This window comes from Orycteropus afer, unplaced genomic scaffold (assembly GCF_000298275.1).
Source record: "Orycteropus afer afer isolate SDZICR_OR568_19922 unplaced genomic scaffold, OryAfe1.0 scaffold00207, whole genome shotgun sequence".
NCBI lineage: Eukaryota > Metazoa > Chordata > Mammalia > Tubulidentata > Orycteropodidae > Orycteropus > Orycteropus afer.
Window position 1 is genome coordinate 4,800,136 of NW_006921794.1, and position 20,328 is coordinate 4,820,463.

The window sequence follows — 20,328 nt, forward strand, 5'->3', positions numbered from 1 at the left end:
CATTTTTTTGTGGGGAATTTTTTTTTTTTTTTTTAATGACCTACTCAATTTCTTCTTTTGTTATGAGTTTGTTCAAGTCTTCCATCTCTGACTGGCTTAGTTTAGGTACGTCTTGTGTTTCTAAAAATTTGTCCATCTCTTCTAGATTTTTGAATCTGTTGGAGTACAATTCATAATAATCTTTTATTATCTTTTTTATTTCAGTTGGTTATGTTGTGATGTCACCCATTTCATTTATTATTCATGTTATTTCATCTTTTCTTTCTTTTCCTTTGTTAAATTTGCCAATGATTTGTTGACTTTGTTAATCTTTTCAAAGAATCAGCTTCTTGTCTTCTTGATTTTTTTTCCTTTTTTTTTTTTTTTTTGGTTTTCTGCTTCATTTATTTCTGCTTTGATCTTTATTCTTTCCTTTCTTCTGGATACTGTGCATTTTTTTGTTTGCTCTTTTTCTAATTGTTGGAGTTGTTGGGTTAAGTTGATTTTAATTCATTCTCCTTTTTTTTTGTTGTTGATGTGTGCATTTTATTGCTATAAATTGAGTACTACTGAGTACTGCTTTTGCTGTGTCCCAGAGGTTTTGGCAAGTTGTATTTTCATTCTCATTTTTTTCTAGGATTTTTTTTTTTTTTATTTCACACTTTATATTTTCTGTTACTTGATAATTTTTGAGCAGTGTATGATTCAGTTTCCACATATTTGACTTTTTTTCCTTTGTCTTCCTATTATTGATTTCTATTTTTATAGCATTGTGATCCAAAAAGATGATTTTCAGTATTTCAATGCTTTTAAATTCATTGAGCTTGTTTTGTGGCCTAACATGGTCTATTCTGGAGAATAATATATGTGTACTGAAGAAGGATGTGCATTGTGTTTTTGTTGGGTGGAGTGCTCTGCATATATCTATGAGGTCATTTATTGTGTTGTTCAGAACTTCTATATCTTTGTTGAGCTTTTTTTTTTCCTAGTTGTTCTGTTTTTCATCAAAAGTGGTGTGCTAAAGTCTCCTATTACTATAGTAGAATTGTTTGGTTTTCCTTTCAATTCAGTTAATGTTTGCATTATGTATTTTGGAGCTCTTTGAGTGCATAGATATTTATTCTGATAATGTCCCTTTTAACACCACATAATGCCCTTCTTTGTCCCTTATTCTGGTTTTCACCTTGAAATCTAATTAATCAGAAATTAATATTACCACTCCTATGAGTCAGGTTTGACTCGATGGCACATAACAACAACAACAATTCTTTTTTTGGTTGCCATTAGCTTGATATATTTTTTTCCATCCCTTGATTTTTAATTTATTTTTTTCTCTGTGTGTAAGATGGGTCTCTTGTAGACAGCATATCGATGAGTTTTCTTTTCTAATCCAATCTTCCACTCTGTCTTGACAGGTATATTTAGTCTATTCACATTTCTTGTCATTAATGATAGGTATGAATTTATTGCTGTAATTCTATTGTGTTCTTTGTTGTACTGTTGATGGTTTCTTTGTTCCAAATATTTTTCTGTGCTGAGTTCATTTTGTTCTCAAGTACTTTTTCTCTTTTCTTCATTATTGTTGGTTTTGCATTTATTATGCCCTTATGATTCTCTTCTTTCTTAGTTTGGTTAGAAGGATTGTTCATTTTCTTTGTGGTTACCCTGAAGTAAATTCTTATCTCCCTAAGTTTGGAACAGTCTGTTGTAAATAGACAATGTCCTGAGACTTCCTCTCCATTTGGAAGTTTTGTAATAAAAACATTTATTCCCTATATTTGCTTTATTGTTGGTGCATTTACAGATTCACCCCTCTATTTCTCTATTTAGGAGCTCTGATAGCTTAGTGCCTAAGGCACTTGACTATTAACCAGAGGATGGCTGTTTTTGTATGATTTCTAATTGTGTATTTATTTTGTTGTTTTGATGTTGAATGGTTTTCCTCAATTCTACACTTGTAGAACCATTGTCTGCCAACCCTATACATGGTCTTGGGTATGATTTTAATTTCTTTTGCTCTGTTGTGGGTTTTCTGTTGGAAGGATTTCCTTTGACATTTCTTGTAGGGTTGGTTGGTTTTCACAAATTCCCTTAATTTCTGTTTTTTTCTGGGAATGTCTTAATTTCACCCTCATATTTGAGGGACAATTTGGCTGGATAACTAATTCTTCAATGGCAATTCTTTTCCTTCAAGATTTGGATATGCCATCCTGTAGTTTTCTTGCTTGCATGATTTCTGCTGAGAAATCAGAGCTTAGTTTTATCGGTTGCCCATTTTAGGTAGCATTTCATTTTTCTCAAGCTGCTCTCAAGATTCTTTCTTTGTCTTTGGTTTTGGAAAGTTTGATTATGATATGTCTTGTTGACTTTCTCTTGGGGTCTATCCTGTATAGAGTATGTTGAGCTTCTTGGGTGGATATATTTTCTTCTTTCACAATACAGGGGAAGTTTTCTGTTAGCAAGTCTTTGACAATTTTCTCAGGTTTTTTTTTCCCCCTCCTCTTGCTCAGGAATTCCAACCAGGTAAATGTTATTTCTTTCCATGTCATCCCATATAACTCTTAGGTTTTCTTCATTTCTCTTAAATCTTTGTTCAGATTTTTCCTCATATAAGCTGGTGAAAAGGCATTTGTCTTCTAGTTGGGAAACACATTCTAAAGCCACCATTTGTCCTTCCAATTTATAATCTATCTCCATAATTTTAGTGTTCATCTTCTGGATTTCTAATTGCTGTTTTTTTATGATTTCTAATTGTGTATTTAATTTGTTGTTTTGTTGTTGAATGGTTTTCCTCAGTTCTTCAAGGGTATTATCTGCCTTCTCCTTGCTTGTGTTTATGGTTTCCTTGAGCTCTTGGAAAGTTATATATATAGTGAAGACACACTGAAGCACTGACTGATGAAGATAAAAGACTACAGACTTCTGTATGTATTACAATTAAAGAAAACAAAAATCCTCACAACTGGACTAATAAGCAACATACAATAAATGAAGAAAAGATTGAAGTTGTCAAGAGTTTCATTTTACTTGATCCACAATCAATACCCATCGAAGCAGCAGTCAAGAAATCAAATGATTGCATTGGGCAAATCTTTTTCAGTAGATCTCTTTAAAGTGTTCAACATCAAAGATGTCACTTTGATGACTAAGGTGCATCTGGTCCAAACCATGGTATTTCAAAGTGCTATATATGCATGTGAAAGCTGAACAATAAAAAAGGAAGACTGAAGAAGAACTGACACATTTGAATTATGGTGTTGGTTAAAATATTCAATATACCATCATCTGTCAGAAGAATGAACAAATATGCCTTGGAGGAAGTGTAGTCTGAATTCTCGTAAGTAGTGAAGATGGCAAGATTTTGTCTTGCTTACTTTGGACATATTATCAGAAAGTACCAATTTCTGGAGATGGACATTATGCTTGGTAAAGTAGAGGGTCTGCAAAAAAGAGGATGACTCTCAATGAAATGGATTGAGACAGTGGATGCAACAATGGGCTTAAACAGCAACAATTGTGAGGATGGTGCAGGATTGGACAAAGTTTTGTTTTGTTATATCTAGGGTCACTATGAGTCAGAGGTGACTCAATGTCACATAACAACAATGGAACATATATATTTGTATATGTATTAATATATATTGTGTATAGATATATGTAATGCTTATGGATAAATGTAAATGTTGACAGGTGTTATGTTTCAGTGATAGGATGGTAGATACTCTTCCAAACATAAAGTTTTCTGTGTTTTTCACATGGGGCATGACTTTCCTTGGTTATGAGGGGGGAAAAGCTGTAAAAATAAAATAATCTCTTCCCCAAATAAAGCAAATAAAATTATGATTTGCTAATTTTAAAGAAAGTTTATAGTAACAGAGAAAAGAAGAAAGAAGAAATTAAAGATTGAGGAAATTTTGTCCCCTTACAGTGAATGTTTTATAATACTTGCTGTTGTTGCATTTCTTATTTTGTTGATGCATGAATGGTTATGATCTTTAAAGCTGTATAAGCCAATTACTTAGTAGGTGGGTGAAATATATACTTTACAGCTCCTACTCAGATAGGATGTGAAGCAGAGGGACATTCTAAAGATGACATCTAGCGGTTGCTGTGGTAACTTAGGAGCTACATTTTAGTAATCCTTCATGTCAATTCTAGAGTTGGAATTGACATAGTCTTAGCATTAACATACAGGAAGGAGACAGTAATTGATCATTATTAATCCTTACACAGAATATTTGTCTTTACTATTCACTCTAAAAAGAGAAATGGAGTCACAGTGGAGTGTTGAAGAACAGCTTTAAAATTATTAAAGAAATCTAAAACCTGTGTTAGAATTTTCATGGCAACGTTAGAGAATTGTCACTCCTGCTAATAATAAGTTCATATTTATTACAGAGCACTTGCTATGCAACAGACACAGTGCTGAGAGCTTTATAAATATCATCTAATTTACATCTATTTCTTCCCTTATACCTTAGAATAATTCTGCAAAGTGGTACTATCATTGCTATTTTATTACAGAGAAAAACAAACAAAACAGAGGCATAAAGTGTATAGGTGAATTTTCCAAGTCACGCTGTTAGAATTCAAACCAAAGTCATCTGCCCTCATTCTGATAGAAAATGTCTAGGTAGTTGCCCATGATACCTGGTTTGAGTGTCTTGTAAATGTTCCCCTTAAAGGAAACACTATGTAGAAGTGCTAGCTTATTCAAACCCAACCAAACCAAGCCACTTGCCATCAAGTCAATTCCAGCTCCAACTCCTGGTGACCCCATCTATGTCAGAGTAGAACTATGTTCCATAGGGTTTTTAAATGCTTATTTTTTAGAAGTAGTTTGTTAGGCTTTCTTCTGAAGTGTCTCTAAGAAGACTCACTTTCAGTTAGCAGCTAAGCACATTAACTCTTAGCTTATCCAGTCTAATCATGATCAACCACATTATTAAAAGCACTTTCAGCATGACACTGTTGCAATTTATAACAGTATGATGGATTCTTCTAATGACATTACAGTATATGACTTACGATAATAATTATGCTGTATCATAATGTTGTTTTGAAACCTGGCCCTAAGGTGAAGCAGAATGACTAAAGTAGGGGTAAGGCTAATCAGTGCAGTGAAAGGATGCTTCTCCAAAGAGCTGATCTTTGAGTAAGTGCTAAAGCCTTGTTCTTCAAAAAGCAGTTCCTAGAGGTGCAGCAATGGCATTATATGGGAGCTTGATAAAGATGCAGAATCCCAGGCCCCACCTAACAGCTACTAAGTCAGAATCTGCATTTTAACAAGGTGACTTTGCAGGCATATAAATGTTTGAGGAGTACTGCTTTAAAGAATGCACAGCTTTTCAACTGCACAGACTGAGGGTGGTCACAGGGAATAGCACGTACAAAAACACAGAGGTAGGTGAGAATAAATCAGTTCTAGGGAAATAATATATCTAGTTTATGCTATGGGAGCTCTGGTAGCATAGTTCCAAAGGCATTTGACTGTTAACCAGAAGGGTGGCAGTTCAAATCCACCAGCCACTCCTCAGAAGGAAGGTTGGGCAATCTACCTCCCTAGTGATACTGCCTCAGAAACCCAAGGAGAGGTTGCTATGAGTCGGATCCAACTTGACAGCAGTGAGTTTGGTTTGGTTTTGTAGTTTATGCTGTAGAATAAACCATGGCATGCAAGATATGCATATATGTAAGACAGGTAAGGCTGAATTCATGAAGGGCCTAAAGCTGTATCTTGTTCTAGAGATGACAGAGACAACTACATGTTTTTGATCAGGGAATAATGTAATGATAATTTTTATTTATTAATCCCTTAAAATTTATAAAATACTTAATCTTTGTAGTAAATTTAAAACTTAACTTTTGTGTCTGATGCAATTCTACATATTTTCTTCAGTTTTCACATTCTCAAATACACTATTAACACATTTAAGTTTATGGAGGTCATTAAAGGAGTAAATTCTGGAGGCAAACAGGAATCTTTGAGAATTCGATGCCTGCTACCCATTTAGCTAGGGATTTGATGGTTAAACTGACCTGTTGTTATCTGCTGTAGAGTTGGCCCCTGATTTGTGGTGACCCCAAGTACAATGGAATAAAACCCTGCCTGGTTCTGAGATACATCTTCATGATTGGTTTTGTTTGCAGATTGGATTGTTGTGATCCATAGAGTTTTCACTGGTTGATTTTTGGAAGTAGATCACAAAGTCTGTCTTCTATTGAACCTGGTCAATATCATAGCAACACTGACAGAGCAAGCCTTCGCTGACAGGTGGCTGGTAGCTGCACATGAGGTGAATTGGCTGAGAATGAACCCAGGTCTCCTGCAAGGAAGGTGAGAATTCTACCACTGACCCACCACTGCCCTCACTAAATTGACCTGTTGTGTGTTGTGTTGTTATGTGCCGCTGAGTTGAACTGACTCGTAGCGAGCCCTCTGTGGGTTTCCAAGGCAGTATCACCATGGAAGTAGATTGCCCAACCTTCCTTCCAAGGACTGGATGATGGGTTTGAACTGCCAGCCTTCTGGTTAGTAGTCAAGTGCCTTAAGCACTACCCTATGAGAGCTCCCTAAAGTCCCATACAATTTCATCCTTCAGAAATAAATAGAGCAAGCAGACAAAGGGTTTTTCCACTGTTTTTGTGTTTGTCAGGCCCTCCTTTGCTTTCTCAGTATGAGACCAAAACACCAAAAACCCACTTCCATTTAGTCAATTCTGTCTCATAATGACCATGTAGGACCGAGCTACTAACTGTCCAATAGGGTGTCCAATGCTATAAATCTTTATGGAAGCAGACTGCCACATTTTCCTCTGGAGCTGGGGCTTTTGAACTGCCTATTTTTTGCTTAGCAGCCAAGCACTTAACCACTGCATGCCAGGTGTCCGTCAGTATAAGAAAACCCACTGCCATCGAGTCAATTCTGACTCATAGCAACCTCCATAGGGTTTCCAAGGCTGTAAGTCTTTAAGGAAGCAGACTGCCACATCTTTCTCACATGGAGCACTTAGTAGTGCATTGGAGCCAGCAACCTCTTGGTTAGCAGCCCAATGTCTTAAGCACAGTGTCACCAGAGCATCTTTCCACCAGAGCATCCTCTCAGTATGAGAAGGAAACCTGAATCCCTTCCCCAAGCCTCCTTTGATGTGGAATCTGTAAGAGACAGAAGCTATTTTGTAAAGCTGTCAGCTGTCCTGAGTAAGGGAAATAGATAAAATAGCAAGGAATGAGAGAAACAGATAAGAGGTGCATTCTTGGGTGTGAGAATGGATTGTCAGCCTTGGATTAAAGGGAGATGGAAGGAGCATTTGGGGAGGAAGGGTGAGATGACTGCACGATGACAGCAGTGTTACAGACACAAAACAAGTCAACAAAGACACCAATGATACAGAGAGAGAAAGACAAAGAAAGGATAAGTACAGCTGCACACAAGACATTTCCTATCAGGAGCGATTGCATTTATCTACCTTCGTGAGCTAGAGGGTTAGGGGAGCGATCAATAGGCAACGTTCTGCTCCTTGGCCCTTGCTAATTAGGACATTCCTGTTTCCACTAGTTGGTGAATTAACTAGTTTCCTTAAGAAAGAACAAATCAATCTTAGAAGAAATACAACCAGAATACACCTTAGAAGCGAAGATGGTGAGACTTCAGCTAGCTTACTTTAGACACATTGTCAAGAAGAACCAATCATTAGAAAAATACATCATGTTTTAGAAAGAGGGGAATCAGTGAAAATGAGGCTACAAGATGGACTCAAACATACTAATGATCATGAAGATGGCACAGGCTTAGGCAAAGTTTAGTTCTGTTATACATAAGGTCACTGTAAGTCAGAGACAACTTGACAGCAACTACAACAAGGATAACATTAGGAAGACAGCTCAAAAACTGATATAATGGCTAGATCCTAAAATAAGTAAGGTCTTGGGGAGATTTGCACTCTTCAGTCAAGAGTGGGTATAACTGCTTATATTCTGACAACCTATGTGATAAATTGAACCTTTCCTAACACATCTAATGGCATAAATTCAATGAAAAACTTTCACTGGAAAAGGGCCAAAGTTGCCGTGGTTTATAGCACATTCTGTTGTGTAGAAGATGCAAAGACTCTTTGTCTTGAGTGAGGAGAGAGTTTCCAGGGCAGCCAATCTATCCTCATCCTTTTCTCATCACAAGATGATCTCCCTTGGCCTTTGTCCTCAATGACCACATCTGAGGTGGCCATTAGGGAAGATGTTCAAGGAGCTTTGCCAAGGTAACAGGCCTTTGTCGTTGTTATTGGTTGTTGGGGGTTCAGCAATTGCAGAGCCTTGTTTGCCTGGTAAAAGCTTAGTGTCTGTTTGTATTTAATCAACTTCATGTTCAGAGGTGGAAGTAGTATTTGAATTTACTCCCCAGCCTAGGGATTTCCATCTCCTAGCAATATGGCTCAATGCTCTGCTCTTGCCCGTTGCCTTCCGTTTAAAAGACTTCCACCTGGGGAGTCACAGTTAACATGCCTTTTTTGTCCCCAGGTAGCACCCTAGGGGATGGCTTTTTATCATGAGATAACTGTCATGTTTAAGTTGGACATGTCAGACATAAGGGGAAATTAGAAGAGATGGGAAGCCTCAGTCTTATATCCTTGAGCATTTCTTGCCTGAGTTTTCTTGCACTAACTTTGGTTTGATGGAGAAATTTTTGCTGTCTCTGCCCTGTAAAGCTTAAGACTGTCAAACTTCAGCCATCTTGGATTGTTGGCCTCAGTCAGAAAAGGGACTATTTTAGTGATACAGTATTTCCCACTCTTTCTGCCTTCAGAGGGACTGTCTTCATTTGGAGACTTTGTTTTTTGTATAAACATAGATAAGCTCTTCTAAGCCCTAACTCCTACACTCTGATTTCAGTATAAAATAATATGAGTCCCAAAACATGAGTAACAGTTTATTAGCTGCTGTTCTAACACATAACAAGAATGCAAGACAGTGTCTCATCTTTGTATAAATATTTCCCTACTGACTTCCTACTTCAGTGAATTACACATTGTAAAGTCTATTACTCATAATTCCCCTCCCAGTTTTGAAATATGTTACAATTATTTATGTTGCAAGTGACAAATCCAATGATTAATTGAGTTGAACATAAAGGAGGATCTTTCTATTTTACTTAAAAGGAAAGTTCAGCGGGAGATCAGGCATGGCTGTATCTGATTATTTTGTTCCACCTTAAATTTCAAATTAAATTTAAATTTAAGGTGGAACAAAGTATTCAGATACAGCCATGCTGGATCTGATCTACTCTTAAGTGGGGGGAGCTCTGGTGACATAGTGGCTAAGACATTTGACTGCTAACCAGAAGGCTGGTGGTCAAACCCACTAGCCACTCCTTGAAAGGAAGATTGGGAAATCTACTTCCATAGAGATACTACCTTGGAACCTGAAGAGGGGTCGCTATGAGTAGGAAACAACTCGATGGCAGTGAGCTCGGGTTTTTTGTTTGTTTGTTTGTTTTCACTTGTAAGTAAGCACACCTAACCTTGTGGTCTTCTATTCCAGTTTACATCTTTTTTCTCTCAGTAACTAAAGAGTAAAAAGATATCTCTTAGAAATTGCAGCAGTAATACTGGAGCTGTTGCCCAATGGTCCTGATTGCCCTAGATTGGGACACATGTACCTAATTGAATCAATCACTGTAGCTGGGAAGATGGAAGTTTGGATAAGTTTTGGATAAGCCTGGGTCACAGGGCCATCCTAGCACCAAAGGTGAGGGTCAACCTTGAGACTGATGGAGGAATGATTTCTCAAAAGAAAATTGGATGCTGGGCAGACAAAAACAACAAATGTCCTACATGTCCTTGTCCTAATAGGTCAGTGTTGAACTGACTCAAGGAACCAGTTTTGTTGCATGTGGCTGGGGGAAGTCTCCCATCTTGCTTATTTCATGAGTCTCATATAATATGTAAATTCTATACACTAAGACTGTGATCCTTTTTCCAGTTCTCTAGTTTAGAAATAATACAGAGAAGTCCCTGGTTGGTGTGAATGGTTAAGGTTCTCAGCTGCTAACTGAAAGGTTGGAGTTTTGAGTCCTTTCCAAGGTACCTCTGAATAAAAGCCTGGTGATCTACTTCCCAAAATTGAGACATTGAAAACCATATGGTGCACAGTTCTACTCTGGTACAGGGTATCACCATGAATTGGAGTTGACATGATTGAGGACTGATTTATTACACAGATGTGGCTTGGGGTGGTAAGACCCTTCCCGGTATTACACAAATACTATTAAGCCTCCTTCGTGTGGCATGGTACTAGGCACTAGGCCCTGGGTATATGATTTTGATGAAGGTATGGATAATAACACCCTGAAAGGATTCATAACAGGAGTAAGAAATATACCTTTAAATAAATCTAAATATCACAATGCAATGTGTAAATCCCTGTTATAATAAAGGACACAGTGGTCTCTTGAGACCCAAAAATGTGCCAGACACTGGACTTTTTGCTCTTCCCATATTTTCTCATTTAAATCTCACAAAAATTCCTCAAGGTATGCATTCTTTCTTGAGAACTCTGAGGTTGGAGAGATGAAGTCTTCTGCCTTTTGTCATTCAGCTAGTAAGTAGTAGGAGCTGTCAGGAATACAGAAAATGTGGCATCATTCTTTAAGCCATCTAATAGCTTTGGATTCATTACTTGTTTCATTTCTTCTGTGTGCTTGAGTTAAAATGTCTTGAAGTCTCACCGATTTTTCCTTTGTAATGTTCCTAAGGTTTTCACCCTATATCCCTTACAACGCATTGTTCATACCTTCACTATCTTATACAAAGATTACAATTTATTGGCTTAATCTCTGCTTCCAGTCTCTCTTTTCTCTAGTTTGTTCTGCTACCAGGTGAGTTCTTAAAGTAGGCAAAATTTGCATACTATGAAATACTACCTCTATCATTCATTTGACAAATATTTTCTATGGGCCTCATTGTGCTGGATACTGGATTTATAGTTTCAACTGAAAGATAATCTTCTTGAAGGATTTCACTATGTTTACGCAACGCAATGCAACACACTGTCGTCAAGTTGGATCTGACTCATAGCAACCCCTCCTTGGGTTTCCGAGGCAGTGTCACTACGGAAGTAGATCGCCCATCCTTCCTTCCGAGGAGTGGCTGGTGCGTTTGAACCTCCAGCCTTCTCGTTAGCAGTCAAGTGCCTTAGGCACTGTGCCACCAGAGTTACTTTCACTATGTTTAGGGGGTGGCAATTGCCTACATTATTTGCTACAATAAAAATACACAACATCAACCCCTTTTTCTCACTGTTGCCTTAAAAATGTCTAATTCTTTAGCTTAGCATCAAAGTCTTCCTCAACTCTATCACCTAATCAAACCCATCTTTTGTATCATTCTCTCTGAGCCATCCACTCCAACCAACTGGTCTACCTGTTCCCTGTGAAAGGCATTGTGTCTGCCCTTTTCTACATCTTGCTCACACATTCTCAGGTCTTCACCATTGCTGGCAGTCCTGGCTGGCTGTGATCTCACCTGTAAACTCTGAGATCATTTCTAATTTGTACTTGATATAACTTTCTCTGTATCTTTTGGATTTTTTGACTACTAAAATCTGATTTCCTTTCTTTCTTTTTTTTATTGTTTAATATCTTCTTTCTAACTAAGCTGTGAGCTTTATTGTACCACCAATCCCCAGATAATTATCTGTTGATAAAGGGCATGAAAGTCTGATTACTGGTGGATGAGTTTTTGCACAAAGTAGGAAAAGGGAGTTCAACTAAGAGGAAAAAAGATACATATAAAACAAGGAACAGATGAAAAATTACTTCTCAGTCTTCATTGTTTTTTCTTCATGCTTTGCCACACACTTGGGGGTAGAGGAGAGTCTGCAGGATGGTAGGCATTCAAAGGAAGACTCCTGAACCAATGACTGCAGGTCAAATACCATGGTCAATCTCACAGGCTCAATTTTGGGATTTGAGGAATCCCTGAATGGGAGCTCTGGTGCTGTAGTGCTTAAGGCACTTGACTGCTAACCAGAAGGCTGGCAGTTCAAACCCACCAGCCAGTCCTCAGAAGGAAGGTTGGGCAATCTACTTCCATAGTGATACTGCTTCAGAAATGCAAGGAGGGGTCACTATGAGTTGGATCTGACTTGAGGGCAATGGGTTTTTTTTGGGTCTGAATCAATGGTAAAACAGTCTTCATTATTCATTAATTTAATTTCATCCATGCAGGGATACTAATAAAAACTAGGTGAAGAACTAGCTTTTTGTAGTATTTTCAAATTACATAACCAAAAACCAAACTCACTGCTGTCGAGTCAGTTCGGACTCATAGCGACCCCTCCTTGGGTTTCTGAGGTAGTATCACTGTGGAAATAGATTGCCCCGTCTTCCTTCTGAGGAGTGGCTGTTGGGTTTGAACTGCCAGCCTTCTGATTAACAGTCGAATGCCTTAGGCACTATGCCACCAGAGGTCCCTAATCTTTTTATTAGTGTAATGATCCTTAATGGAAACTAAGGATCATTGCATTAATTAAATGAATATTACATTATTGAACCCTTATCTTACATTTAGGGGAATTTGTGATTCATGTTGATAGTCTATAGTGGTTTCCTATGATTTTTTTCCTAGGTTAAAACACTTAAGTAGTTGATAAAATATCATTTGTTTGTATACTACTCTTGCAGACAGTATTTTGGCTGACTTCAGGGCTGAATTATTTTCCCTGAAATCATTTTACAAAAAAAGACCAGCAATTTGCTGACAACTCTTCTGATAAATATCTGCACAGTCAAGACCTGATAACAAATTGATTATGGAGTAAGGTAACAGGAATGTGAGATAATGATACTTCTTATGAGATAGCTTAAAACAATTTCTCTCTGTTTTGGGGCTCATACTGCTGAAGATTGACTTTAGTTTTTTCAAGGTATGGTTTTAAGAGAAAATTAAAAAAAAAAAAGAGCTGCTGGGTTGATTTGTTTTCTTTCAAACAGTTATAATAGCTTCAATTTCTGGAACTTACTCCTTGAAAACAGCAACATTGCACTTTATAATATTTTGCTCATTTGTCTCCGCAATGTTTGTTCAGTTGAAAGATGAAAATGGGTCTCAGTATAGTACATAGAACGATTTGTTCTCAATGGTGCTGAAAGCGTTTCTGACCTAGAGATAGAGTGGTTCAAGGTCCTGTAAAAGTTCATGTTTTACTCTGACGTGTGGACACCATTATCCAAACAAATTTGCACACTAGCAGCTTTCGTCTGGCTTATTTTTTTCTTCTCAAACATATGTTAACAGCTTCATGTCATATTAAAGAAGAAACTTGCAATGGCACAGATGCTATTCTGAATTAAGGGAGCCAATAATTTTTTCCACGTGTTTGGTGAAAAGCTCCTTTAGTTTGCATACAGTGTGCTTCAGTGTATAAAGGGGCACATTGGTGTTACACATTCAGCAAAATAGAAACCCTTTCACTTAAATGATTGGAATGCAAATCTTGTTTTACAGATCTGATTTCCTGGCATTTGGGGGGAAACTGGTGTGTCTGGTGCTTCTGTTTTGGGAACAAAAGTGAACTCTGAAAGGAGATCACTAGCCTCCCCCGGCCCCCATTTAATACCAAACTGAGCACGATGAACAAATTACTATTTTATTCCCATGTTGGTCTTTCTGTATCTGTGTGTGAGGGGGGGTATCCCACTCTCCTCTGTTGTTTTGCTTTATGTTTGACTTCAACAGAGACCAAAACGACATAGTTCGGCAATATCTCAGCAAATGGGAAAACAGGAAAATAAAGCAAATTTCTGCCACGACACTTTTAATATCGAGACAGATTTTTATCTAACAGAGCCAGCAGAATGGAACATGAGTGCACCAGCATCTCACTGCTGTAAACAGCTTCCTGATGACACATCCCTAGGGGGAAAGATCATACAGTTTCTATAGTATTCAGCTTGTCACTCTACTGGCACAGAACTGATTTTTGCCTCAGAAAATGTCTCTTTCCTGAAACTCCAGCTGTCTTTCATTCATAAAGCAACATTTTAATAAGGTGGTTGTTTACTATGAAACAATGATAATGCTAATAATGAATTGCTAACAATATAGAATATTCCTGCTTGTGAATGGCCTACTTGATGCCAAACAGCTGGAGGAAAAGTAGTGGAAAAGGCAATCAAGCATTCAAACATGATAGCTGGATGTTTCCAAACATAAGCGTCCAGATGTTTAGCATTGTGGAGGTAATGTGTTTGATTGCCTGTCTTTTTCATTTTTTATCAGAATCGTTTGATGTTGTGTCCATAGAGCCATGGATTCCTATCATTTTCAGTGTGCTGAGGGGTTTGTCGGATTGATTATTAATGGCAACAATAACACAGAAGGCTAGTGGAGGCCAGGCCTGGCAGGGATTGTGTGAGAAAAGAGGGAGCAGAGGAGGAAGGAATGAGATTTGGACTGTGGTTAAATGGGTCCCTCTCCTGGCTAATATATATGGATGCAAGTACCATGTTAAAGGCATCAGCTGAATGTTTTCAGTCTTCAGTTAAGGGCTTAATTTATTTAGGAATTAAGCATTTGAGTAGAGGGATTGGTTCTTTGTGTCTTCCACGAGACCCAGAGGCTGAATAACCAGGGCTTCCTTGGAATGCCCAGTTCTTAAGACAGAAAGCAAACTGTTTAATATACCACTGAGGATATGAGTTTAAAAGGAATCCGGTCCCTCTAATCTGAAGTAGAGCTAGTCCCTTTCTTAGAATAATGCCTTATCACACAATATTTAAAATAGAAAATAAACAAAATGAGACACATTTTCTTTTTAGGATCTTATCATATCCTACCAAAATCAACTCAGGTGTTTCACTGCACTTCTCTGATGTTAGTTATTGGTACTTAGAGTCATTGCCAGATGCTCTGCTAAATTAAAACTGCTACAAATTAATTATCACATCAAAGGTGACTCACTTTCAGAACTGGATTCATAGGTCCTGGCTCAAAGATAAACACAACTTCTTCCTAAAAGAGTGAAAGAAAAAAAAAAAAGTCATTTACTGACATATCCCTGCAGGAATCAGTAACATTACAGATCATGTAGGCGCCTAGAGTAACTCAAACTCACTACCCTGGGGTAGGATCCAACTCACAGCGACCCCTCCTTGGGTTTCCGAGGCAGCATCACTATGGAAGTAGATTGCCCAATCTTCCTTCAGAGGAGTGCATGGTGGGTTTGAACTGCCAACCTTCTGGTTAGCGGCCAAATGCCTTAGGCACTACGCCATCAAAGCAGGACTAGAATAGTCCTGGCATATTAATAACTCAGGATGTTGACTGATTTTGTTCAATATGACTAGTTAAAGGACACACTGCACTGATGATGACTCCATGGTAGGAGGAACAATGTCATCATTAATATATGGGGTTATTAAGCATTTAGAACATTTCACACAAAGAACTTAACCCAGGACTATTTATTGTGCTTTAGACAGACGGCTTAATGTCTCTTCAGCCTTCAGCCTATCAGGCCACCTATGGTTTTCTTCAGCCAGGAGCTTTTAAAAAATAATTGGACTTCAGCAATTTCTAACAAGACTGACTACAGTATATTTGCCTAAATCTTTTTCTTTTTCTTAACAATCTCTTACAGTGGTTTGTGGTTGACAAGCCACCCTGTCTGGTACTGATTCTTCACATGTCAGTGATTACTGACATAAAAGGAGATAAAGGGGCTGAAATTCCATCATTAATGGTCTCTTTGTTTTAGAAAAGCTATTCAGAAAAGATTACTTTGGAAAATAGTTCTTCCCTGTTTAGGCATTGCTGACATTGGAGAAACTGTTCTGCAAGAATCTTCCTATATGGGAAAGGATGAGCCAACAGAGATAACTGGTGACAAAGGATGCAGTGCACTGAGCATATATATGTTGATTTCAAAATGGGAAAGAAGAATTGGGCCTCTATTTGAGGAATATACCAATACGCTCTGGGAAGAATAAAGAGGCTGTGGATCCTCTGTTTAAGTATCAAAATGAGGGACAAGTACATTGGGAAAGGAATGGTATGTATTTTTAGAGTGCAAATTTTTAGAGGGATCATAATGACCCCAGGTACTACTGAGCTCCATGTGTTCTTCTCTGAGTCCTTTTAAAGGAACAGCATGACCCTAAGGCCCAGGAGCTCTGTGGATTGGCCCAGATGGATGCTTATTTGCATATTCTTCTCCAGGTTACCTCTGGGTATATTTCAGAAGAAGCATGCCTAGGCCTGGAGCATAGAAAAGTGATTACAGCAAGGATTTAACAATAGGATGCATTTACCATGACAAGCGTCTCCTGACTGTACACTAGGGAGGGCTGCAGAGGGCTGGAAGTCTGAATGCAGAGCCTGCCATCAGCTCTTCTCTTTGAGGAACAAGGACGTCTTGCTGGAGGCTGGGATCTCCCACTGACACTTGACACAGGGCTGGATTGGAATCCTGGCTACTTCTGTGGTTTCTGCTGGTGTCAGGGTCTCTCACAGAAACTGTTAATTTCCTCACTTATGTGGAAGAAGCTCACAGCACCATCATTGGTGTTCTGTCTCAAAATGTTGTCTTTAATTCCCAGTACCAGGGCCAAGCCAGTTTTGTCTGATAAAGGGGTTCAACAGCTCACTGATCCAGGTGTGGGAGGGTTACGGGCAGCTGACCGATGTAGACACTGGCCTGGACCTCTCAGTGCATGTTGACCTTCCACGTGGTCAGCTTCTGGCTGGAACAGTTTGGGCTGGTGCACATATAAGTGGAGGTCAGGACGTCAACGACTACTCACCACATTCTCCCTGGTTCAAGAGCCTGCGTGGAGGTGTCCTAGGGCACGGCCATGGGCACACGCATCCCCTTGGAGGTGCAGGTGGATGAGGACATGAGCAACAACCGGCTGCAGAAAGTGTGCCTGGCAGAACCGCACAGCCGGTTCCACGTGGAGCTGCAAAGTCCTGGGACAGCGCTCAGTGCGCTGACCTGGTGCTACTGCAGGAGCTGGACTGCGAAAGCCAGGTCGTCTACAGCCTGGGGCTGGTGGTCCAGGATGGCGACAGCTTAGCAGGCTCTGCCACGGCCTCCCTCAGCATACACATGCTGAACGTCAACGACCGCAGCCTGGCCTTCCTACAGGGTGCCATGGCCAAGGTGGAACTGGTGGAGAACGCGCCCAAGGGCTCTCTGCTGCTCTACCTGGACGTGGCTACCAGGACGGGGGCCCCAACGGTGACTTGGTGTTTGCCTTTGGCCGCCGCACTCCACCCTACTCTTCTGCATCGACCCATGCGAGTGCCAGGACACTAGGATGTGCGGGCTCAGTGCTGCGGCCCGGGGTCCCACGCAGCTACCTGCAAGGTCTTCGAGCGCATCTGCGATGTCAACAAAGCGCCCCACATCTCCATCACTCCTCTGACTGCCCCGGGCGCGCCCGCCACCTTGCTTTTTTGCTGCCACTGCCGCCGCCACCGCTACTATCGGGGTTGCAGACGCGACTTCGTCCGGGGAAAGGGGTCCGTGCAGTTAGTCCTAGGCCAGAGCTACCTCGCTGGTGCGGGGGGGCTGCGCGAGAGAGCTTGTGGGCTCCAGTCAGTGCCTCTGACAAGGACTCCGGTGCCAACGGACAAGTGCGCTAGGCCCTCTACTGCCAGCACTTCTGGCTGCAGCAGTCCTACATCTACACTTACCTAGGGGTGACGGCGGCTTCACTGGACTGTCGCCGAGTACAACCTGGCGCTGGTGGCAAAAGACCACGACCTTACACGGTGTGCTTAGGCGACAGGAAAGAAAAGGTGCTGTTTTTTCATACAGCGAAGGTGTCCGTGCGCGAGAACAACCTGTCTGGAGCTTATCTGGCCGCGGTGGCCGCCCGGGACCAGGACCTGGTTTGAGGTGGACCACACTGTGGGCGCCGTGTCCACCTCCGTTTTGGTGGACCCGGCCACTGGGAAGTTGCGCTGGCGACGGCTCTTTGACCGATTACCTGGCCGAGCTGCAGCTAGGGCTGCAGGCGCTCGACTGCGACTCCCAGTCCCTTTGGGCACAGGCTGTGATGCGGCTGCATGGGGAGGACAAGAATGACCACGTGCCCGGGGCTGGTGGAGCCACAACTCTTCAGTGGCTCAGTCCAGCTGCTTCTGCACTTGAGTGCGCCCCTGGGGTACCTGGTGACTTTACTGCAGGCGCGGGACGCGGACCCTAACTCGGAACCGATTTACACTTTCCTTTGCAGCGAAGGCAGCGCCAGGGCACTAGCTCTGCGCCCTCTCATGGAGGAGTAGAGCTGTCTCTGTAGCGCCGCCTGTCCTCTCAAAGCCCGCGGGCCGGCTGATGGTGGTTGTCCTGATGCCCGATGGAGGCCCGCCGATTGGGCAAATCCACTCAGCTCCTGGTGCCCACGGACCTGGCGCCACCTGGCTGAGAGACGCTGCTGGTGCCGCAGCCGCAGCCTTCACCACCAGAGGAAAGAGGACTTGCAGGAAGTAGGCAGCAGGGGGGGAAGCCTCACTTTTCAGAGGTCTTGGTCAGTGTTTTGGACTGTGGCTGTGGACTTTTGCTGGTAGCCATTGTTACCATGGTTTGCTCCTGCCAACGTGGTGCCAAGATGTGGTGAAAGGAACTTTGGGAGCACAGTCCTCACGTGTTCCAGGTAAGAGGTGACCAGGCTGGCCTAAGTAGCGAAGCATCAGGGGCAGACTCTGGAGGCTTTGATTCGAGCTTCTTCACAGAGGCCTGAACCCTTTCCTTCTACACAGAGGTCCAAGACATTGAGTCTGTGCAAGTTTCCCACTCTGGGGGCAGTTTGGGGTTATCCTAACGCTCCTCACCCCAGGAAAGGAGCAGAATCCTGTGGGCCCAGGTAGAGCTTTTAGTGTCCTCATTAATGTTTAATAGATATTCATATTGTGAGCTTTATGAAAAGTCAGTGGCCGATTAGATTTGGGATTTCAAATGGCCAATCTTTGGAATCCAGTTTAGTTTTGAGAGGAAAAATTCTTCACAGATGAAGGCAGAACCAAGGCCCCATGGTTAAGTATCTATGTAGGCCAATCCCTGTCTCCATTGTGTTTTTACCTGTGGTAACTTCCTTCTGGATGCAGTTTGAATACAGCCCTCCATCAGGGTTTAAATGCTCTTCCTGAATTGAAGCATTTTAGATGAAGATTGGTTGTGCCTCCTCTGTCAATTTTGATATCTGTGGGTGAAATGTTATTAACTGCTGCTCTCACCCTCCCTGTTTATATAGGATTCAATCTCAGTTCCTTTTCATTCCCCATCCCTGTGGAGAGAGGATAAATCTGCTGCAAGTTTAAGGTAATTTCAGAATATTTATTGTTATCTCTCAGCAATGTGTTTGACATTTTGTGCACTTTTATGGATAACAAAGTAATTCTTTCCTTTTCACTTCCAGTACACATTCAAATCCAGATGAATTTATTGTGAAGGACAATGGAAAAGGAGATACTGAATTCAGGGACAGCATGTCAGTTACCAGTACAGAGGGCTTCAAGGAAGTATCTTTTCAAGCAATTGCTTAGTGAGGGGTTGAGTTCAAACCTGTGATTTTGAAGCTTTTCCTCTCAAAGTCATCATAACACTTAAATGCCAGAATGAATTAAAAAAAAAAAAAAAAACTAAACAAGTAACCTCAGCTATACATTCATAAAGGAGAGTATGCTGACCTCTGCTGAATATAGCTAACATTTTTTGACTACTTATTATTTAGCTGGTTCTATTCTGGTGCTGTAGTGCCTGAGGCACTTGACTGCTAACCAGAAGGCTGGTGGTTCAAACCCACCAGCTACTCCTCGAAGGAAGGTTGGGGAATCTACTCCCGTACTGATATCACCTCAGAAACCCAAGGAGGGGTCACTATGAGTAGGATACAACTCCAGGCAGTGAGTATTCAGTGGTAGATCGGGTGGTGCTGTGATTAAGGCATTTGGCAGCTAACCAAAAGGTTGGCAGTTCTACCTCACCAGCTGTTCTGCAAGATAAAAGTCTGCTTCTATAAAGATTTGCAGCCTTGGAAACCTTATGGCAGGTCACTATTAGTCAGAATTGACTTGATGGCAGTGGGTTTGGTTTTGGGGTTTTATTCAGTAGTAGAATTCTTACCTTCCATGCAGAAGACCCAGATTTGCTTTCCAGCAGTTTGATTTCCTGTCAGTGGAGGCTTTTGTGTTGCTATGTTGCAGAATAGGTTTCAGCAGAGATTCCAGACTAAGACAGACTAAAAAGGCCTTGCAATCAACTTCTGAAAATACTTGTCCATGAAAACCTTTTGGTTCACAATGGTTCGATCTTGTTGTGCACGGAGTTGCCATGAGTTGGGGGACTGAC

General features: G+C 40.8%; 1 pseudogene; it reads left to right on the forward strand.

Annotated features, from left to right (window-relative positions):
• The window catches only part of LOC103203230, a 117,972-nt pseudogene extending 100,096 nt beyond the window's left edge, over positions 1–17,876 (forward strand).
• The last annotated feature ends 2,452 nt before the right edge of the window (positions 17,877–20,328 follow it).